Source organism: Lithobates pipiens, unplaced genomic scaffold (genome assembly GCF_037356315.1).
Source record: "Lithobates pipiens isolate NorthernLeopardFrog02 unplaced genomic scaffold, aLitPip1_a1.2 Scaffold_28, whole genome shotgun sequence".
Classification (NCBI taxonomy): domain Eukaryota; kingdom Metazoa; phylum Chordata; class Amphibia; order Anura; family Ranidae; genus Lithobates; species Lithobates pipiens.
In genome coordinates this window covers 168129034-168134763 of record NW_027507789.1, presented here as the reverse complement: position 1 = coordinate 168134763, position 5730 = coordinate 168129034, and the positions used below count along the sequence as shown (strand labels likewise).

Here is a 5730-nt window from a genome sequence, read left to right as displayed (position 1 = left end):
TGGGGTCAAAAAGTCTTCAGATCTCATATTTGGGCTAAAATGCAATAAAAAAGAAAAAAAAAAAAAAAGAAAATGTGACATTTAAAAAAAATATACCTTTAAGAGGTATGGGCGGAAGTGACGTTCCGCCCTCCTATGGTATAGAGACGAGTGGGGGCCATCTTAGCCTCACTTGTCTCCATACCCAGCTAGGAAGAGGACCCGATCGCCTCCGCCGCTACCGACGGCTCCGGTAAGCGGCGGAAGGTGCGGGAGGGCGGTGGGAGGGGGGGTGGCACCTCTCCTGCCGCCGAATCTGCCGCGGAGACCACCGTTATCGTACAGCCGACCGCCGCCTGAAGAGATGGATATCTCGGTTGTGGCAGCAGCTGCTGCCGTTACCGAGATATCCCTCTTCAAAAATAGGACGTACATCGGCGTGCGGCGGTCGGCAAGTGGTTAAAATTTATGTTTTTTTCCTGAAACTTCCCTCTTAAAATGAATGTGCGTGTTATATGCCTGTGCGTGTTATACCCCAATAAATACGGTATATATCTTTCAGCTTTATCCAATACAGTTTGGCGTATAGACTGAAATTCTCTTTCACCGGCTTCAAGGTTGGTCAGCTGTAGCCCATAAAGTGTTCCATCACCTGTAAACTTATCTAGAAATTCAAGTTTGTTTTTTCCTCTCCCTTTACAAAGCTCCTGGAGAATTTTAACTGAATGTTCTAGTTTGGTTTTTACATGACAGATCATAAGTTCTTTGTTTTGAAGACCCTCTGACAATGGTTTCAGCTTGCCATAAAAATCAAGTAGGAAAAACAAAAGTTTCACAAACTTCACCTGTTTTAGGTCTTTCAGGATACCTTTAACCTTAGCAGAATCAATGGATCCTCCAGATGATATCTGCTCAAAATGCCTCACCACTGATTTCCAGTTTTGACGAAAATCACGCAAAGCATCAACTTTGATGCATAACCAGCGCACTGTGTGTATATCTTTCAGTTTCAAGATTTCCTCACTTATCTCTTCCAATAGGAATAATCGATTTATAGTTAACACATTCGATCGATATGTCACACAAAAGAATGTGGATTTCGATTGATGGTTAAGATATGATAACTTTTGATTGTACATTATCGATCCCATTTCTGCATTATCTAATCGTATAATCTGATTGATTGAAATACGATCGTATTCCTGACCAAAGGTGTTAGGCCCCTTTCACACGGGACGGATCAGTAATGATCCGTCCCGTGATGATCCGCTCGCTCAGCGGGGATCGCTCCGTTGTCCCCACTGAGCCGGCGGCAGACAGGGCGGTCTCCGCACACTGTGCAGGGACTGCCCTGTCAACTCTCCGCTCTCCTCTATGGGGATCGGATGAGCACGGACCGTCTGCCTGTGTTCATCCGATCCGCTCTGCAGACGGATAGAAAAATAGGATTTTCCTCCGTCTGCAGAATCGGACCATAGCGGAGGCGGACAATAGCAGGTGTCTGCAGGTATTCATCCGCAGACACCCGCTATCCCATAGGGATGCATGTGTGTCCGTATTTCATCCGCAAACGGATGGATGAAATAAGAACATAATGTCCGCATGTGTGAAAGGGGCCTAAGGATGAGCTTCGCCTTTTATTTCAAATAGATCAAACAGTTCTGATTTTGCGAGCGATCTATTGCTCTGATCGTCTAGGACAGGCCTAAAAATTTCAGGTCCTGAGCTACTAGCCAGGCCTTAAGAGTTACTCGCCACCTGTTGCCCCACCCAAACCCTACCCTGCCAGGCCCCTAAACACGCCCTTGTAAATGATCTCATGAAATAACACTGTTAAATGTTTTATTCAGAATTAGGTTACAAAAATAGACAACAACAACTTTAACAATATTAACATAAAACAATGTAAACATAAAAGGAAAAGAACTGCTTTCCCTAAGTGCAAGTGTGGTATTAAGGCAAATAAAGCGGGGGGGGGGGGGGGGGGGTATTGTAGGGAATCTCTCTTTCTGCTGGTTCATTCTTTTCAAAGTCTCATTGAAAGAAAGTCCATTTTGAATGGAGAGTTTCATGTCAGCCCACTGGGCTTCTAAAAGGTCACCGTTGTCCTCAAACTCATGCAAAACATGCTTTGCAATTCTGTGCAACTCGGTCAATCCAAAGTTGAGGATGTGTGCTTTGTCTGGCCAGGACAGGCTGTCAGATATATTAAAAGTTTGCACAATATCAGAAGAAACTGAAGAAAGGCTCAAAATGATATATCTTTCAGCTTTATCCAATACAGTTTGGCGTATAGAATGAAATTCTCTTTCACCGGCTTCAAGGTTGGTCAGCTGTAGCCCATAAAGTGTTCCATCACCTGTAAACTTATCTAGAAATTCAAGTTTGTTTTTTCTTCTCCCTTTACAAAGATCCTGGAGAATTTTAACTGAATGTTCTAGTTTGGTTTTTACACGACAGATCATAAGTTCTTTGTTTTGAAGACCCTCTGAAAATGGTTTCAGCTTGCCATAAAAATCCAGTAGGAAAAACAAAAGTTTCACAAACTTCACCTGTTTTAGGTCTTTCAGGATACCTTTAACCTTAGCAGAATCAATGGATCCTCCAGATGATATCTGCTCAAAATGCCTCACCACTGTTTTCCAGTTTTGACGAAAATCACGCAAAGCATCAACTTTACTGCATAACCAGCGCACTGTGTGTATATCTTTCAGTTCCAAGATTTCCTCACTTAAAGATTTTGCCATTTCTTTCAGTTGCTGTGGGCATTTGGCAGAGCCATGATAATATTTAAAAGTACATCATCGAATGTGTGTAGGTATGGCACTTCCTTGCAAACACCCAAGACAGCAAGCTGCACGCGATGAGCCACACAATGTATATCATCTGTGGGCAGATATTGATCATCTGTGGGCAGATGAGGCCTGTCATTGGCCTCAAGTGACACCTGATTGTAGGAGGTGCTGTCTTCTCCACACTGCCAGGATCCATCCGCTGGTGGACGCCAGTACTGCAGCCCAAAGATGACATAACATCAGCAGGAAAAAGCTCTCCTGACAGTTCCAAACTGCCAGGAGACACCTGCTGGTTGACCTCAGTAATGCACGCCAAAAGACAGATATTACCAGGGGATGGAACATTTCCTGACAGACCCAAAAAACAAAACAAACAAAAAAAGCAAACCCCCCCCCCCCCCCCCCCAAATTCCATATTTGTTCCGTGCATGGGTCTGACGGCGTCTATATTGATGTCGTTTGTCTTACCTTCTAAGGGTAAAATGCTCTCCAGTTAGAGAGACCCCACCAGCCCCCCCCCCCCCCCTCCACCCACCCACCCATCCATCCATCCATTTTCTTTTTCTCTTCTATTCTTTTTTTTTTCCCCTTTCTCCTTCCAGAGTGAGGACGGTATTCACATTCGCCATCATTTTCCTCTCAGCCCGTCCCATTGGTATGGCACATTTGATGACAGCATTTGTTCTGTTAATGGTTTAAAGAGTCTTTGTCTTGCTTTCTTCCGATAAATCTGAGAATACTTGCAGTTCAGTTCCTTCATATGAGATTCCAGCTATCTTCCGGATATTTTCCATAATTTTTCCATAATTTTAGCTTTCTCTTCATAATAATGGAACCTTACTATTGCATCTCTTGGATCTCTTGGCTTCAATATTTCAACTTCCTCTCTCCCTCACATGGGATTGAACAACTCCTGCATCACTTTAATTAGTTCATCATTTTTATATTTCTCTGCTATTTCTCTTATCCTCCCCCCTCTCCCCCACTCTCCCCCCCCCCACCTCTCTCTCTCTCCCCCTCTGTCTCTCATTCAGTTTGTTTTGTTGTGATTAGCTATGATTGGCCAGAGCTAATCACATAGTACAGATAGGCTGTTATTGGCCCTGTCTGTACCTGTGATTGGCCCTGTCTCTCTCCCCCCCCTTTCTCTCTCTCCGTCTCTCTCTCTTCCCCCTCTCTTCTCTCCCCCCCCCACCCCTCTCTCTCCCCCTCTCTCGTCACCTCTCTCTCTCTCTCTCTCTCCCCGCTTCTCTCTCCCCACCTCTCTCTCTTCCCCCTTTCTCTTTTCTCTCTCCTCTTCTCTCTCTCCCCAATCTCTCTCCCCCGCCTCTCTCTCTCCCCTCCTCTCTCTCGCCCCCTCCCTCTCCTCTCTATATATCTTATTACTTAACTTCCATATAGTTAAATAGTGTGTGACCAGACCAATGACTTGTAGTGACCCGTAAATGACTCCTTAGACCATGTCTGCTATGCATGGTGATGGCGAATACTTACAATTATAGGCACTGCATTTTATGCAATGGACTATCACAAAAATAAGGAAAAAAATGGCAAAACTGACACCAATAATTTTCACTGCGCGGATGGAGTCAGAATCTTTGAATTTTCGCTTTTCTGTTGGGTCCATTGAAAGGGTTAGCTTGATGCCAGCTTTAAGCTTCCCTTGCAGCCAACAGTAATATGTTGCTTGGTCGCTGTACCGGACGTAGCGGAAGTTCAGATGATTGCCGTGATCTATAAAGATACGTGACGCCTGCTTTTGGCCAATCAGATAGTCTGATTTGTAGAATTGTTTGTCGTTTTTATCCCAGGCAACAGCATCTCCTGGTTTGGCACCTGGGCAGGCAAGAGTAAGACTGCTCCCCACGGTGTGTGTATGTTTCTCAGTCGGAGCCTTGGAGAGGAATGGGATATAATTCTTAAGCTTGCCTACTTTGTGTAGCCAGTATTGGGCGGTACCCTTTAACCCTGGAACCCTTGTGTGGCAGGGGGTCCGACAACTCCTGATGAATATTTCTGGTCTTCGATCGGAAATTTCCTTTCGCAGGTTGTCGGGAATCCCATGCGAGCCGCAGGGAACAACGCTGTTCTCTAAGAGCATGTGCCTTGGTTCAAGATGGGCACTACTGACATAGCAAAAGCCTAGCTTTCTTTGTTCCCCGGGGACATCACAGCGGTCACACTTTTCCCAGTTCCAGAAAGCGGTGAAGGCTGTCAGGTGCTCCGTTTGGAGGTCTGGCTGTGGGTCTTGGTAGTGCTCCTGAAATGCCACATAAGCATTTGAGGTATCCTGCACATCAATGTCGTACCCCCAGAAGAACGCACCATCGCCGTTTCCACATATGTAAATTCCTGAGTCTTTTACACGAGCCTTGTGTATGATGATGTTGTACACTTTGATGACGATCTTCGACTCCACATGAAGAGACTTCTGTGCTCCATCTGATGTCAGCATCTTAGTTGTTACACTGTTCACTGATTTTTTATAGAACCAGTAAACACGTGTCTTTGTGTCTGGTCTGCACTTACAGGGCAGTTCTATGGTCATATCGGTGGCATAAGCCACACTTTCATAAATCGGAATAGACGGGCATAAAAGCTTTTCATTTGTTGGTTCCTTTTCTGCAAGAACATAAGCATTCACTGTTGTGATATGCCAACAGATGAAAAACAGCAAAATACTAATAAGCTTTGTGAATTCCATATTAGAATGCATCTAACGGTCTGCACTGTACTGAGGTCAGTGTCTTCTGAAAGGAGCAGTGAGGCTGCAGGCGGTTTATATCCACAGCTGGAGCCGTTATTATGATGTCATAGAGTTCTGTGGTTGCCATGGAAACCTCACCCAGGCATTGCAATGGAAAACAGAGGAAAAATACAACCCTGTAAACTGCTCTAGCAGATGAATTAGTTTGGTCTGACAATATTACTGGATGGAAATTGCTACATGTTGTAT

General features: G+C 44.8%; 1 pseudogene; it reads right to left on the bottom strand.

Moving 5' to 3' along the window:
* Positions 1 to 4227: 4227 nt before the first annotated feature.
* On the bottom strand, positions 4228 to 5490 carry LOC143934916 (Ig-like V-type domain-containing protein FAM187A pseudogene; annotated as a pseudogene).
* Positions 5491 to 5730: the final 240 nt, after the last annotated feature.